We start from the raw sequence: 18106 nt of genomic DNA, 5'->3' as shown, positions 1-18106 counted from the left end.
AGTAGCTATTAGATTTTCTGCTAAATCTTGTTATTTTAAAAAGCAGTACATTTACTATATATCATAGTATGTCATAAATTTTAATGAATAACTGAATTTTAGCACAATTGATTTCCTTTGTAATCCTATGATTTTTATCCTAGCCGTTTAAAAATGCACCAGAGGACCCGTAGCATAAAAAAGGTTAGAAACTCATTCTCTAGAAGTGTATCTGTATGACTTCAGTGTGAAAAAGGATTTCTTAAACAAGACAAAGATACCAGCATAAGGGAAAAGAATGATAAATTTGACTAGATTAGAAATTGTAAACTTTTCCCACCAAATATACCAAATATGGTCCCTGAATTACTGACTTACAATTTTTTTTTACCTTATGACAATATCACTGTCTTTATTTTCCAGGAGACTCAGAGAAAGCCACAACACTGCTTATTCAGAGCCTGGATTTGAAACATATTTTTTAATATCACATCTGCCCATTTAATGATAGCCGTCACATTTATAACACTCACTAAGATTCATGGAGGGCTGACCAAAGACACTTATTCCTTGGAAGAAAAGTTATGACCAACCTAGACAGTGTATAAAAGGCAGAGACATTACTTTGCCAACAAAGGTCCATCTAGTCAAAGCTATGGTTTTTCCAGTGGTCGTGTATAGATGTGACAGTTGGACTATAAAGAAAGCTGAACGCCGAAGAATTGATGCTTTTGAACTGTAGTGTTGGAGAAGACTCTTGTGAGTCCTACAGACTGCTGATCCAACCAGTTCATCCTAAAGGAAATCAGTCCTGAATATTCATTGAAAGGACTGATGCTGAAGCTGAAACTCCAATACTTTGGCCACATAATGCGAAGAACTGTCTCATTTAAAAAGACCCTGATGCTGGGAAAGATTGAAGGCGGGAGGAGAAGGGGACAACAGAGAATGAGATGGTTGGATGGTATCACCAACTCAATGGTCATGAGTTTGAGTAAACGCCCGGAGTTGGTGATGGACAGGGAGGCCTGGTGTGCTGCAGTCCGTGGGGTCACAAAGAGTCAGACACGACTGAGCGACTGAACTGAACTGACTGATACTAACCACATACCCGCCCTTAACATTCAGGTCCTTATTCAGATGTCACCTTTTCAGAAAGGCCTTCCCCTGGCCAGCCAATTTATTTTATTTTTCTTAATGGTACAACCACATTTTTAAAAGTATTTGTATTTATTTACTTATTTGGCAGAGCTGTGTGGCATGCAATATCTTAGTTTCCTGACCAGGAATCAAACCCTTGCCCCCTGCACCAGGAGCACAGTCTTAACCAACGGCCTTCCATGGAAGTCGCTGATCAGGGACTTTAGAATAGCACATAGGCCCTGCTTTCCATCCGTCTTTGTCCTTTGTCCCAACTTATTTTTCCTCGTAGTGCGAATCACTGCCTGGCTCCACGTTGTATTTGCGTGTTTTATTTGGCTCCCGTCAGGGTGTCCCACCAGAATGTGCGCCTGCTGACCCATGGTCAACCCCAGGTCAACCAGCCCCACACACAGCAGGGCGTTCTGGGCCTTTCAGATGCCGCTTTCTGCGTGCCCGCTGTGTGTCAGCGCAGCACACAGGCCAGTCCCTCTTCCTCGGTTTACACATGAAGATGCTGTGCCCGTTTCCCAGGGCTGTGGGAACAAGCGCTCACCCACACAGTGACTGAACACAACCACGATGCATTCTCTCACGGCGTCGGCGGCCAGAGCCTGAAGTCCAGGCTGCGGCAGGGCCGGGCCCCCTCTGGGAGGACCGCTGCCCGTTCTTCCAGGCTCTGCTGGGAGCCTGACACCTGCCGTTGCCTTTGGCTTGTGGCTGCATCGCTCCAAGCCCTGCCTCCACGGGCACGGGCCCTCCCTTGTCTCTCCTGAATGTCCTCTCCTTTCTCTGATAGACACGAGTCCTTGGATACAGGTCTCACCCCGACCCCGGACAGCCTCTTCTGCAAAGAGCCCATTTCCAAATAAGGCCACATGAATGGCCTTCAGGTGGACATGAACTTGGGGAGGACACCCTTCACTTCAGGGCTTCCCTGGAGCTGCGGTGGTAAAGAACCTGCCTGCTAGTGCGGGAGATGCAAGAGATGGGGCTTCCATCCCTGGGTGGGGAAGATCCCCCGGAGAAGGACATGGCAACCCGCTCCAGTGTTCTTGCCTGGAGAATCCCATGGACGGAGGAGCCTGGTGGGCTACGGTCCACGGGGTCACAAAGAGTCGGACATGACTAAGTGTGCACTGTTCTCTCCACTACGGACACTCAGGCGGGAAAATCAACTTCCCACGGTCATGGAGTAAGAGATTCAAGCCCAGGTCTGCTCTGCCTCTGAGCCAAAGTGCTCTATTACCACCCTTTCCTGCCAGTCAGTTGTCTCCATTTGTGGAATTGAATCAGAGTTTTATTACCTTCAAATTGCTGGACACAAGCATCCTAACAGCATTTCAGACACTAGGGCCCTGGAAATCTCATTTCTGCTGGTCCAGGCCCTCCAGGGAGCACTGCTTTTTCACACTTTCTAGGTCCTTGGAAATGCACTTTCAGGGGCCAGTTCCCTGGCTGGGAGATCTTTCCAAGTCATACCCTCAGTCACTTTCCCTAATGAAGCTTCCCGAGCCTGGTGTCTATCTTGAACCTGAAAATAGGAGCAACTGCTTACCGTTGGTGTCTAATAAGGAAGTTGGGAACAGAGTCCTGAGGCTTAGCTACAAAATACTGAAAGGAAACGCACACAGAATAATCTGACAGGGACTTCTCTGGTGGTTCCAGGAGTTAGAAATCCACCTGCAATGCAGGGGACCTGGGTTCGATCCCTGGTCCAGGAAGATCCCACAAGCTGCCACTACGAAGCCTGCGGCCTAGAACATGTTCTCCAAATAAGGGAAGCTACCCTGAAACACAGCCCACGGCCCGCAATGGAGAGCAGGCCCTGCTCGCCGCAACAGAGGAAACCGGAGTGCGGCAGTGGAGACCCGTGCAGCCAAAAACGCACCCGTCAGCTAATTTTTAAAGAATCTGACAGTCAACCAGGGCCACTCCTTTTTTCGGGCCAGCTCATTATTCCTTCTGCTGCTGCTGCTGCTAAGTCACTTCAGTCGTATCCGACTCTGTGTGACCCCATAGACGGAAGCCCACCAGGCTCCCCCGTCCCTGGGATTCTCCAGGCAAGAACACTGGAGTGGGTTGCCATTTTCTTCTCCAATGTGTGAAAGTGAAAAGTGAAAGTGAAGTCGCTCAGTCGTGTCCGACCCTTAGCGACCCCACGGACTGCAGCCTACCAGGCTCCTCCATCCATGGGATTTTCTAGGCAAGAGGACTGGAGTGGCTTGCCATTGCTTTCTCCGCATTATTCCTTCACGTTTGCTTAAAAGCTCACCCCGTTTTGCTTTCCGGATTGGCTCTGCCTAACGCCTGTGTGGGTTTCTTCCTTTCCCAGGAAGAACTGTGAGCTGCACAGCAGAGCTGCTGTCTCTTCGTTCTTTTGACAGTTCACCGTCTAACGCGTGTCACTGGGATCGAAACTCACTAGGGAAAAATTCTCTTTGATTTGAATGGTTTCCTTCTCTTTACTGCGGTCTGTTTACCAGCAACTAGGTTTGATAAACCTGCCTGCCTGCTGTTCACCAAGCTTGCTTCTCTCCAGACCTTTGCACGAGCTTTTCCCTCTGTTGAGAACTACTTTTCCTCATGGATTTTTTAAAAATAAAATTAAGGTAGCATTGGTTTATCACATTATGTAAGTTACACAGGTGCCACAATATTTTATTTCTATATACCCTGGGTTTTCCTGGTGTCTCAGTGGTAAATAATCCACCTTCCAAGGCAGGAGGATCCCTGGGTCGGGAAGATCCCCTGGAGAAGGAAACGGCAACCCACTCCAGTATTCTTGTCTGGGACATCCATGGACAGAGGAGCCTGGCGGGCTGCAGTCCACGGGCTCGCAAGAGTCACACACAACTTAGTGACTGAACAGTGACAACACATACCCTGCAGTGTGATCAACAGCAAGAAGGTCCCACCCATCGCAACAGAGTTGATCCCTTTCACTCATTTCATCTGCCCCCACCCCCACCCGCCACACTCCTCTCTCTGGGAATCATTATTCTTTTCTCTGTGTCTGTTTGTTTTCGTTTGGTTTGTTCATTTGTTTTCGTTTTTTGTTTGTTTGATTTTTCATATTCCACATTTGAGTGAAATCATATGGCTCCTGAGGATACAGAGAAAAGGGAACCCTTCTGCACTGTTGGTAGGAAGGTAAACTGGTGCAGCCACTGTCGAAGATAGTATGAAGGTTCCTGAAAAAAATTAAGAATAACCACCATATAATCCAGAAAGTCTGGGTATTTATCCCAAGAATATGAAAACACTGGTTTCAACATATGCACTCCTATGCTCACTAGTTGCAATAGCCAAGGCCTGGAAACAGCTTAAAGTGAAAATGTTAGTTACTCACCTGTGTCTGACTCTCGAGACCCCACGAACTGTAGCCCACCAGGCTCCTCTGTCCATGGGATATCCCAGGCAAGAATACCGGAGTGGGTTGCTATTTCCTTCTCCAGGGGATCTTCCCAACCAAGGGATTGAACCTGGGTCTCCTGCATTGCAGGCAGATTCTTTACTGTCTGAGCCACCAGGAAAGAACCTAAGTGCCCATCAGTAGATGAACAGATAAAGAAGATGTATGTATGTATATATATATATATATATATACACTCATATATATGGTGGAATATTACTCGGCCATAAAAAGATGAAGCTTGCTATTGGCATTAAATGGATGAACCTTGAGGATATTATGCTAGGGGAAACAAGTCAGGAGAAGAAAGATAAATACTCCTGTGGATTTTATGATCCGTTTCCTCACTCCTTCAGTTCTCTGTGCCTATGTCACCTTCACAGATTCTTGCCCCGACTAGTCTTTAAATGAAGCCTGGTGCCCGCCCCCAGCTTCCACTCCCCTTTGTTCCCGCTTAGTGTCTCCTGAGTCATGGTACGTTGATCTGGACTTTGCCTGTTCTCCTCAACTAGGGAATCAGCTTCATGAGAGTGGGACTGTCCTGGTCTGTTCTGCGCCCCGCCGCGTCCCTGGGACCCAGGGTAGCAGCAGTCTGTAAGCTGTTCTCACTTTAGGCTGAGCGCTCGTACATATTTGCATAAATACGTGATCTCAAATTTTAGTATAGACACTGAATCAACATTCAAAGTTCTATCTCTGTGTCTATTCTCCCAAGGGAGGCAAAGGATGCACTTTGCTTTGTCCTCAAAGTCTTGTGGCGGGGGACATCACTTAGCTGAGGAAGAGATTTTGACCCTCAACATTTACATTGAGGCTTCCTTAATGTGGGGCTGGCAGGAGCCCCTTTCAGAGTCTGATGCAAAGGATAAACCTTCTCTTTTTGATCAAGGTGGGGTGGCAGGGTTTCATGAGCACCCCCCAGCCTTCTGCTGCCCGCCTCCCGGCTTCAAATGTGCCTGCCCCAGAGCTCATATTTGTTGAATGCATGAATAATGTATACTATCAGTTCTTAGCTATATACCAAATGTATTCGTTTCCTAGGGTTATCACAAAGTACCTCAAATGGCATGGCTTAAAACACAGAAATACATGCTCTCACAATCCTGCAGGGTGAAAGTCCAGAGTATCACTGGACTGAAACCAAGGAGTGGGCAGGACACGCTGAAGTCCTGGGCGAGAATCCGCTCCTTGCTCCTTCAGTTTCTGGGGGTTCCCAGCATCCCTCGGTCTGGGGTTGCACCTCCCAGATCACTTCTCCATGAACACGTGACCTTCTCATATGTAGGAGTAAGACCTCCCTCTTATACACGTTCTCGGGCTCCCCTGGGGGTCCAGTGGTTGAGAATCCGCCTGCCAAGGCAGGAAACACAGGTTTGATCCCTGGTCCGGGAAGATTCCACATGCAATGAAACCCACAAACCACAACTACCAGAGCCTCCACACCCAGAGCCCCTGCTCTGCAACAAGAGAAGACGCTATAGTGAGAAGCCCGAAATCAGTCTCCTATCACCCCAACTAGAGATAGCCCGCGGAGCCACAAAGACCCATCACAGTCCAAAATCAATTAATATGTTAATACATTAAGAAAGTGGAGTATGTGGTGCAACCAGAATTCACAGACATCATTTTAAGCAGTACATGTTATTGCATTTAGGGTTCACCATGGAAATCTGGGGTGATCATCTTTCCATCTCAAGATCATTAGCTTAATCATTTCTCCAAAGTTCTTTAAAAAAAAAGAAACCTTTATAAGGCAACATGCACATGCTCCAGAGATTGTTGCCTGATATCCATTAGTATTATTCATTGAGGGGACCACTCTTCAGCCAGCTACACCAAATGAAGAAAACCGAGGCATAAATGAAAACACACAGAGAAATTATTTGGGGATTTTCCCTGAGTTCTGAATCCGAGTGTGACTGAATTTCCAGTGTTCACAGTGTGTAAGGAAGCCAGAGGGTGAAAGACGGACACCTTCCCCATCCAATGGCGCCTCCACCCCCTTCCACCAGGCGTTGTTTAAAAGCCACAGGAGGAGTTTCAGGTTGCCTGGGAACCAGACGCGAATAAGGCGCAGTCGGAGATGTTTAAACGGCTCCATAAGCGAGTGTGTCCACTACTGTCAACAGGACGGCGAGAGCCAGTTCGTCTTAATGCACCGGTGCCCAATTCCATTGCCAGTTAACGGTATGTAAAGCGTTCCCACCGCCCCAGTGCCCCAGAGGCAGCGCCGAAAATAATCTACCTGCTGTAAACCTGGTGAGTGTTGAGGAGGAGAAATAGGATTTAAAGCCGTAGCTCCGAGGCAATACCAGGAGCCTGAGCAGAGTCATCAAGGCCGAGTGGCAAACCTTTTCTCAGGGCAGCTGCAGCTCCATCAGCTGCCCCCTAACTGGGGTGTTAATTAGAATAACCAAGACAGCATCATTAGGCTAGAGGGTCACAATTGCCTTTTCTTCTTGGCAAGTTAATGGGGCCTTATTGTTGTTTGGTCTGTAAGTCATGTCCAACTCTGCAACCATATGAACTGCAGCATGCCAGGCTTCCCTGTCCTTCACTATCTTCTGGAGTTTGCTCAAAGTCCGTTGACTTGGTGATGCCATCCAACCATCTCATCCTCTGTCATCCCCTTTACCTCCTGTCTTCAGACTTTCCCGGCATCAGGGGTCTTCCTAATGAGTCAGCTCTTCACATCAGGCAGCCAAAGTATTGGAGCTTCAGCATCAGTCTTTCCAATGAATACTCAGGCCTGATTTCCTTTACAATTGACTGGTTGGATCTCCTTTCAGTCCAAGGGACTCTCAAGAATCTTCTCCAACACCACAGTTAGAAAGCATCAGTTCTTTGGTGCTCAGCCTTCTTTATGGTTTAACTCTCACATCCGTACATGACTACAGGAAAAACCATAGCTTTGACTACAAAGACCTTTGTTGGCAAAGTAATGTGTTTGCTTTTTAATATGCTGTGTAGGTTCTTCACAGTTTTTCTCCCAAGGAGCAGGCATCTTTTAATTTCCTGGCTGCAGTCACTGTTCACAGTGATTTTGGAGCCCAGAAAATAAATGGGGCTTAATATTTGTCTAACATCTACCTGGTCTCTTAAATAAGTGTCCTATGCCAAAGATGGAGAAGCTGTATACAGTCAGCAAAAACAAGACCAGGAGCTGACTGTGGCTCAGATCATGAACTCCTTATTGCCAAATTCAGACTTAGATTGAAGAAAGTAGGGAAAACCACTAGACCATTCAGATATGACCTAAATCAAATCCCTTATGATTATACAGTGGAAGTGAGAAATAGATTTAAGGGACTAGATCTGATAGATAGAGTGCCTGATGAACTCTGGATGGAGGTTCGGGACATTGTACAGGAGACAGGAACCAAGACCATCCCCATGGAAAAGAAATGCAAAAAAGCAAAATGGCTGTCTGAGGAGGCCTTACAAATAGCTGTGAAAAGAAGAGAAGCGAAAAGCAAAGTAGAAAAGGAAAGATATAAGCATCTGAATGCAGAGTTCCAAAGAATAGCAAGGAGAGATAAGAAAGCCTTCCTCAGTGATCAATGCAAAGAAATAGAGGAAAACAACAGAATAGGAAAAACAAGAGATCTCTTCAAGAAAATTAGAGATTCCAAGGGAACATTTCATGCAAAGATGGGCTCGATAAAGGACAGAAATGGTATGGACCTAACAGAAGCAGAAGATATTAAGAAGAGGTGACAAGAATACACAGAAGAACTATACGAAAAAGATCTTCACGACCAAGATAATCATGATAGCATGATCACTGACCTAGAGCCAGACATCTTGGAATGTGAAGTCAAGTGGGCCTTAGAAAGCATCACTACGAACAAAGCTATGGAGGTGATGGAATTCCAGCTGAGCTATTTCAAATCTTGAAAGATGATGCTGTGAAAGTGCTGCACTCAATATGCCAGCAAATTTGGAAAACTCAGTAGTGGCCACAGGACTGGAAAAGGTCAGTCTTCATTCCAATCCCAAAGAAAGGCAATGCCAAAGAATGCTCAAACTACTGCACAGTTGCAGTCATCTCACATGCTAGTAAAGTCATGCTCAAAATTCTGCAAGCCAGGCTTAAGCAATATGTGAACTGTGAACTTCCAGATATTCAAGCAGGTTTTAGAAAAGGCAGAGGCACCAGAGATCAAATTGCCAACATCCGCTGGATCATGGAGAAAGCAAGAGAGTTCCAGAAAAACATCTATTTCTGCTTCACTGACTATGCCAAAGCCTTTGACTGTGTGGATCACAATAAACTGTGGAACATTCTGAAAGAGATGTGAATCCCAGACCACCTGACCTGCCTCTTGAGAAACCTGTATACAGGTCAGGAAGCAACAGTCAGAACTGGACATGGAACAACAGACTGGTTCCAAATAGGAAAAGGAGTACGTCAAGGTTGTATATTGTCACCTTGCTTATTTAACTTATATGCAGAGTACATCATGAGGAACGCTGGGCTGGAAGAAGCACAAGCTGGAATCAAGATTGCTGGGAGAAATATCAATAACCTCAGATATGCAGATGACACCATCCTTATGGCAGAAAGTGAAGAGGAACTCAAAAGCCTCTTGATGAAAGTGAAAGAGGAGAGTGAAAAGGTTGGCTTGAAGCTCAACATTCAGAAAACAAAGATCATGGCATCTGGTCCCATCACTTCATGGGAAATAGATGGGAAAACAGTGGAAACAGTGTCAGACTATTTTTTTTGGGCTCCAAAATCACTGTGGATGCTGATTGCAGCCATGAAATAAAAAGACACTTACTTCTTGGAAGGAAAGTTATGACCAACCAGATAGTATATTAAAAAGCAGAGACATTACTTTGCCAACAAAGGTCCGTCTAGTCAAGGCTATGGTTTTTCCAGTGGTCATGTATGGATGTGAGAGTTGGACTGTGAAGAAAGCTGATCGCCGAAGAATTGATGCTTTTTTGAGTCCCTTGGACTGCAAGGAGATCCAACCAGTCCATCCTAAAGGAGATCAGTCCTGGGTGTTCATTGGAAGGACTGATGCTGAAGCTGAAACTCCAATACTTTGGCCACCTCATGCGAAGAGCTGACTCACTGGTAAAGACTCTGATGCTGGGAAGGATTGGGGGCAGGAGGAGAAGGGGACAACAGAGAATGAGATGGCTGGATGGCATCACCAACTTGATGGACATGAGGTTGAGCAAGTTCCGGGAGTTGGTGATGGACAGGGAGGCCTGGAGTGCTGAAGTCCATGAGGTCGTAAAGAGTCGGACACGACTGAGAGACTGAATCTGACTGACCGATGCCATTGTATTCTGCAGTGTTGACAACTGTCATGTATCCCTAATTCCTCTAAGCAATCAAGTAGATAACTTTCTTATGTCTCTTCTGTCAAACACGCAAAAGACTTCTCCAGGAGGTTCACTGGGTCTAGGCCCTGAGCCTGGCACCAATATTTGACAAATGAGAAACAGACCCTCCGCTTGAGGATCCCACGGCCTGGAGCAGGAGGGAAATTGTACATAGCTGGTATTTGGAATGTGACCTTTCCAGATGCTTGGAATCCTGGTTAGAGCTGAAGTGGAGGGCAACAGAGAATACCAACAGGGGAACTGGTAAGAGCGCTTTGGATTTCTGGGGCAATTCCTTCCTCAGGCAGTGGGGACCCCAGGAGCGCTGCTCCCGGAGACGGAGACGAGAAAGGGCTCTGAGAAAGAACTCGGCCCTCACTCCTCGGCTCAAGGCATCTCACAGAGCTGCAGACAGGAAGGCCCATCTCAGAGTGCCCACGAAGTTCAGGAAGGTAATTCTTTAGAGAAGGTGATGTCCCCAGGAGTCTGAGTGGCGTGTACAAAGAGTCAGGTGCCTCCCTATCGGCTGCAGGGCAGGGAAGGCAGGAAGCCAGCTGGAAGAGGGAAGGCGGCAGCAGAAGGGGGCTTAAAGAACCCCTCCCCCCGACAAGGGTCTTCTCCAGGGCTGCGCCGGCTCCAGGATCCTCCCCCAAAGCATCCTGCAGGCACAGCAGGCTTTCTGGCTTGCTTAGTTGCTCAGCCGTGTCCGACTATTTGTGACCCCATGGATTGTAGCTCCCCAGGCTCCTCTGTCCATGGGATTTTTCAGGCAAGAATACTGGGCACAGCAGGAGAGTTTAAGAACTCCTGGGGGTGGCTGGGGGTCAGAGACAGGGATAATTACCGCAGCTCGGGAAGTCTCCAGGACACTCTCCAGTGAGCGATTTGAGGAGGCAGGGCCTGCCATACAGACTTTGAGAGCCCCGAGCCTGTCCCCGGAGTCCCCTCTCCCCTTCCAGGCTCTGAAGGAACCAGCAGGAGAGAGGGAGGGGGCAGGAGGCAACCTGGAGGCAGTGATCCCGTCTAGGGGATCATCCGTCCCCGCACCCTCCCGCCACCGGTCTGAGCCAGAGGGAGGCTCCAGGGGACTGGATGTGAGACAGAAGTTTGGATCCATCCTGGGCTGGCCTTTCCACTGCCCCCTAAGTGCCGCTGTTCTTACAGCTGCAGGTAACTGAAAAGCTGTGGGGCGGGAAAGGGGCAGACCACAGTGCCTGTCAGGGGACGGTGAGCAGAGAAAATGAAGCTGCTTCCTCTGGTACCCGTTGCGCTTAGCCTGCGGGATAACCTGGGCTTGCTGCAACCTAACACACTAAATCACAGCGAGTGTATCTCAGCTTCTGCAGGAGACCAAACAGAGAGTCTGCTCTTGGAGTATTATTTTTCTAAAAAGAAGACAAAAATGCCAAAAATTTGTGAGCTGTTTCAAATATTTGCACTGAACAAATTAAAGATTTTAGCAACAACAACAAAATACAATGCAATCTAATTGTGTCAGTTGTTACATAAACACAGTTGGGTATTTGGAAATTACCATGAATTTATAGAGCCCAGTGGCCAGTGTGGCTGGGTAAGGAGGCCGGCTTGAAGGCAAATGATGAATCTTCTTGTTCTTCAATGCGGTCAGTGTAACATCCCGTGTATGTATGGGCGAACACACGCATATTTCTGAAGATAGCCTCAAAAGCCAAAAGTTGAGACCATTATCGAATGTGTGGGTTGGGTCAAACGACCCTCCTGCCCCCACCCCTCCATGGTGGGCCCTGGGAGGGATAGGAGAGATAAAGAAAATTGCCGACAGCTGACACCTAAACTAGTCCTTGGGAGATCAAGAGGACCTCTCCAGGTATGAAAGGACATTCCAAGGCCAAGGAGCAGCCCTGCAAATGCAGAAGCTGGCAAGCGCCTGGCGTGCTTTTTGATTGTTTTAATCGGCTGTGCTGCGCCTCCCTTGCTGCTCTAGGGCTTTCTCCGGTTGCGGGGGTTGGGGGCTACCTTTCACTGTGGTGCGGGAGCTTCTCCCTGTGGGGCCTCTCTAGGTGAGCGAGCTTCTCCCTGGGGGGCCTCTCTAGGTGCCTGGGCTCCGGAGCTGCAGCTCATAGGCTCTAGAGCTCGGGCTCATTAGTTGTTGCACAAGGACTTCGTTGACCCGAGGCAGGAGAAATCCTCCCGGACCAGGGATTGAACCTGGGTTCCCTGGATCGGCAGGTGGATTCTTCACCGCTGGGTCACCAGGGAAGCCTGAGCGTGGCATGTTTGAAGAGCAGCTGGCAGGTTGGTGCCATGTAGAGCCGCCAGGGGTGAGTGAGATACAGTGGAGAAGGGAAGGACGCTGAACTGTGAACGGCCTTGACCGTCAAGTTTCAGCTTGATCCTGGACCCAGAGGAAGCCGAGAGGCTTGAAACAGGGAAGGAGCAAGGCCAGACCAGCTTTCGAAGGCCAGTGTGAGAGAGGGAGGCTGGTGGAGGAGCAGTGATGACCTCAGAATGTTGGCAGCCGGGAGCGGAGTGGCCCCGTAAGAAAGAAATGGAGCTCGTCAAGGCGGGATGACCAGGAGACGTGTCAGCGTGACTGTGAGCTCCCATGCAGGAACCTGAGAGACGCCGGTGACCAAGGCCTGGACCGCAAATCAAGACGGGATAGGCAATGAATTCCGCTGTGGGTGTTCCAGATGTCTAGATTCAGCGAGAGCTAACCTGCAGAGCACGTCCACCCAGGAGGCCCCAGGGCCCTAGCCCCTTCTTGTGTCTTGCTATTCCAGCTTCAGGAGCTGGAGCAAGGTGAGCTGATTTTTAAATAAACTACTTATTTTATTTATTTATCTTTTGGTTACGTGAGGTCCTCGCTGCTGAAGTCAGACTTTCTCTGGTTTCGGGGAGCCGGGGCCACTCTTCACTGCGCTGCACACACAGGCTTCTCATTGTGGCGGCTTCTCCGTGCGGAGCACAGGCTCTGGGCACACAGGCTCAGGAGTTGTGGCTCCCCAGCTTCGTTTCTCTGCGGCGTATGGAATCTTCCCGGACCAGGGATGGAACCTGGGCCCCCAGCATCGGCAGGTGGATTCCCATCCACTGTACCACCAGGGAAGCCCCGGTCAACCGTTCTTTTCTCTGCTCAGTCCTGGTGAAGGGTAATCGTGTGCTAGAGATGGGGAGGGAAGGAGGAGGGAGAAACAGGCTGAGGCCATTTTCCTTCCAAACATCTAAGATAAAACCAAATTTTATTTTCAAAGACCACTCAGTTGAATCTATAAGAAAAGACTGTAGTGTGTATTGAAAGTATACATGTATACATTTCTTCTGAAGTGATTATATTCTTAGCTCTTTAATAATAGTCATCGAGATGTCCCTGGTGGTCCACTGTTAGGACACCATGCTTCCACCACACCCAGAGGGCATGGGTTCGATCTCTGGTTGGGGAACTAGCTTCCCACATGCCTCGTGTTGTGGCCCCCAAATAGAAAACAAACGAACAAAAATAATAACGGTAACCTTGAGGCCTGGCTCAGGTCACTTCTCCTTACTGTAGGGAATCGGGAGAAAATAAGGTGCTATCGTCTCACCAACTCAGGTTATGGACAGATGTATGAAATATGCAGGTGGTAACATGGACTAGCATCTCTTCCCTCCTGTCCACCGATCTAGGGATCAAACCCCAGGCACCTGCACTGCAGGTAGATTCTTTATCACTGAGCCATATACTTCAATTTTTTTAATGTATTTTTTTATTTAAAAAATGTAAAAAAAAATTATTAAAGAAGCTGTTGCAATGGTTTAAGAGAAAAAGTAGGTGAGTCAGTGCTAAAGTATGGTTCACAATAGAAAGTTACTTTTTTCCCTGCAGGAATTTGGGTAATAAAATACATTTTATTATATGTGCATTTTTATTATTGCAAAATGAAGCAGTTCTTCTAAACTGACCCCCAAAATCTGAAATCACTGAGCAAATTTAAACAGAACATAGGAGGTCAAAAATAATCCCATTTCTGGACCACTTTTGCTTGAACCTGGCCACACATTAGCGTCACTGGGGAGGTTTGTAAAAATACTGATGGCTGGGCCCCGCCATCAGAGGTTCTGATTTACCTAATCTGGAGTGGGGCCGACAGCAGTATTTTTTAAAACACATCCCCAGACGGTTCTAATGTGCAGCCGGAGTGGAGAACCACCAGACCATTGAAGTAAATTGCCACCCAGCACATAATTCATAACTGTCTTTAAAAATCGCCGTGCCTGCTGAGCAACCAGTACTGCGTTACCGTGCTCTTCTGCAGCTGGTTTACCGAGTGCTCTCTCTCTGACTTTTCATTGACATACACTCTCCATACAGAACTATATCATAAGCGTATAGCTTAGTGCATTTTCACCAACTGGATGCAGCCATATCACCAGCACCAACATCAAAAACAGAGCTCTACGTGTCCCCAGGAGCACCCTGTTCATTCCAGATTGTCCCGCAGTGTTTTCGCTTGCCTTTTTGGTGCTAATTCTCACTAGGTATTCGAGTTGTAATCAGTAGAGCTCTCCATAATAAGTTTCCTTAATTTATCTGTCACATCTCTAGCTCATTCTAAAATTCGTGTGGAAGTATTAGTGAAAGTGAAAGTGTCAGTTTTTTTTTTTTTGCTCAGTCGCTTCCAACTCTTTGTGATCCTGTAGACTGTAGCCCACCAGGCTCCTCTGTGCATGGGGATTCTCCAAGCAAGAATACTGGAGTGGGTTGCCATTCCCTTCTCCAGGGGATCTTCCCAACCCAGGGGTTGAACCCAGGTCTCCCACATTGCAGGCAGATTCTCTACCTTATTTAGCCACAAGATGTTTGTCACCCAGACTGTTTATAATAGAAAGGGATGGGGAGAGGGAAGTACAGCTAAATATCTACTCACAGGATTCAATTACACATTTTAACATTCATAAAAATTTTTTTGACATTCATGTAAGACTGTCCAGTTTATGTGCTATAAACTAGATAGTTCATTTGTTCAGTTGTGTCCGACTCTTTGTGACCCCATGGACTGCAGCATGTCAGGCCTCCCTGTCCATCACCAACTCCTGGAGTTTACACAAACTCATGTCCATTGAGTCTGTGATGCCATCCAACCATCTCATCCTCTGTCGTCCCCTTCTCCTCCTGCCTTCAATCTTGCCCAGCATCAGGGTCTTTTCAAATGAGTCACTTCTTCACATCAAGTGGCCAAAGTACTGGAGCTTCAGCTTCAGCATCAGTCCTTCCAATGAATGTTCAGGACTGATCTCCTTTAGGATGGACTGGTTGGATCTCCTTGCAGTCCAAGGGACTCTCAAGAGTCTTCTCCAGCACCACAGTTCAAAAGCATCAATTCTTTGGTGCTCAGCTTTCTTTATAGTCCAACTCTCACATCCATACATGACTACTGGAAAAACCATAGCTTTGACTAGACGGACCTTTGTTGACAAAGTAATGTCTCTGCTTTTTAATATGCTGTCTAGATTGGTCATAGCTTTTCTTCTAAGGAGCAAGCATCCTTTAATTTTATGGCTGCAGTCACCATCTGCAGTGACTTTGGAGCCCAAGAAAGTAAAGTTTGTCACTGTTTCCATTGTTTCCCCATCTATTTGCCATGAAGTGATGGGACCAGATGCCATGATCTTACTTTTCTGAGTGTTGAGCTTTAAGCCAACTTCTTCACTCACCTCTTTCACTTTCATCAAAGGTTATTTAGTTCCTCTTCACTTTCTGCCATAGGGTGGTGTCATCTGCATATCTGAGGTTATTGATATTTCTCCCAGCAAACTTGATTCCAGCTTGTGCTTCATCCAGCCCAGCGTTCCTCATGATGTACTCTGCATATAAGTTAAATAAGCAGGGTGACAATATACAGCCTTGACATACTTGTTTCCTGATTTGGAGCCGGTCTGTTGATAGGGTAATAGGATAAACAGAAGTCTTTGGAGAAAAAGATAATTTTTCCCAGCAGGACTCTAGAATGGCATTGTTATGGATAAATTTTGTCCAACCCCCCATTCATGTGTTAAAGTCCTAACCCCAGGACTTCAGAATGTGACACTATTTGGAGACAAGGCCTTTAAAGAGGTGATCAAGTTAAAGTGAGGCTGTAAGTATGGACTCTAACACAGCGTGAGTGGTGTCCATTTAGGAAGAGAAGCTCAAGACCCAAACATGCGTAGAAGGGAGACCACGTGAAGACACAGGGAGAGGATGGCCATCCACAAGCCGAGGAGCGCGGTCACAGGAGAAGCCGAGCCCCGGCACTTTGCCCTGGCCTTCTAGCCTCCAGGACGACGAGGAAATGCATTTCTGTTGTGTGAGCCACCCGTCCGTGGTATTTGCGTGTGTCATTTGACTCAGCAGGTCCTTCTCCAGGTACAGACTTCAGAGAAAGTCTCACAAATGTACAAGCAGAGGAGCACACTGTGTTCTCTGCAGTGCTGATTCTCAGAACAAAAAACTTAGCTGTAATTTAAATATCCACCATGAGTGGAGTAAATACATGCATTGCACGTACTCCTACAGTGGTCTATTACACTGCGGTTGAAGTCAGTGAACTAGATGTGCACCAACCTAAATACATTTCTCAAAATTTATTGCTGAGTGAAAAACAGCTAGTTACAGGCAGATAAATCCACTGCGATAGCATTTATCTTAAAATGCTGAAAAACTAGGGAAGGGGCATCCCTGGTGTCTCAGTGGTAAGGAATCTGCCTGTCAGTATGGAGGACATGGGTTCGATCCCTGATCTGGAAAGACCCTACAAGCCACGGTCCAACAAAGCCCGTTACCACAATGACTGAGCCTGTGCCCTAGAGCCCAGGAACTGCAACTACCGAGCCCACGTGCCACAGCCACTGAAGCCCGAAGGCCCCAGAGCCAGTGCTCCACGACAAGACAAAACCCTGCCGTGAGAAGCCTGCGCACCGCAGCTGCGGAGTAGCCCTCACTCACCGCAACTAGAGAAAAGCCTGTGGGCAACAAAGGCCAGCACAGGCCTCTGCAGGAGAGGAACAAACTGCAATTTCACCACTAATATTTGTTTTATCAGAAAGGAACCAAAGCAAGTATGACAAAATGCTAACATTTGCTATTTCTGAGGGACAGGTGCGTGGATGCTATTATGTCATATTCTGTTTTCTATGGTTTATAAATTTATAAAAAAAAAATCCCACAGTAGATGGACTGATGAAAGAAACGCAGGCAACAGAAGAGTTTATTGCCAAACTGGAATACAGAGAAGAGCAATTCAATCAGACATTGTGCCAAATTCCAGGTTCTGAAAAGTGGGAGACAAAAATTGTGAATCAAATAAGGTAGAACCATGAGTTCCAACCTCTGTCTCAAAGACTATTCAGAAGGAGAATGTATAGAGAAAATAATAAAATAAATTATATCCCCAATTTTCAAACTAAAGAGAGTATCAAGTCTTTATATTTTAGTATGAAGTCAAAAAGTTATTGAAAAGAAACATGGGAGAGTCGGAGGATCCCTCACTAGACATATTAGTAACATTTCTGGGAATACAAAAAAAATCCCAGACAGAAAAAAATTTCAATAGTTTAACATCAAAGGAAGAAGAAACAGATGGACATTACACTTCTCAAGTTCAATAAGTATAAAATTCTGTAGGATACAGTGCCATAGAATTCTGCGAGCAAAATATTATCTAAGAAATTAATTTTAGATGGGCAAGGACCTAGGAGGTATCTCTCCATGAACCTTTTCTGAAAGATTCTCTACAGGATATACTCCAACAGTAGGGAAAATGAATCCAAGAAAGAGGGAAATAGGATGCAACCAACAGTGATGTACAAAGAAACTAGTAAAACTAGTAAAGCCCAGAAGATCACCAAATATATGGCTATGAAGCTTAATGAATAGTTAAGAAAAAATTCCAGCTGTTAAATTCAAAAAGATTTCAACAAATCTTGGGAATTGGTGAAGGGCGAATTCATGGAAAGAGAAGAAGACATGATAAAATGCTGAGGTCTAGCCTTCTGAATGGGGATAGATAATACATATTAATTGCTTTTCAACATCAGCAGAAATATGTACACTCAGCTATGCATAAAAAATAAATGCTTGAAGAAAATAATGAAATCAGAATGTATATTTATCAAACTGCTGCTGCTGCTGCTAAGTCACTTCAGTCGTGTCTGACTCTGCGCAACCCCATAGATGGCAGCCCACCAAGCTCCCCCGTCCCTGGGATTCTCCAGGCAAGAACACTGGAGTGGGTT

Source organism: Moschus berezovskii, chromosome 9 (genome assembly GCF_049115385.1).
Source record: "Moschus berezovskii isolate FMDL1 chromosome 9, NW_MosBer_1.0, whole genome shotgun sequence".
NCBI classification, from domain to species: domain Eukaryota; kingdom Metazoa; phylum Chordata; class Mammalia; order Artiodactyla; family Moschidae; genus Moschus; species Moschus berezovskii.
Note: the sequence above shows the minus strand (reverse complement) of the source record.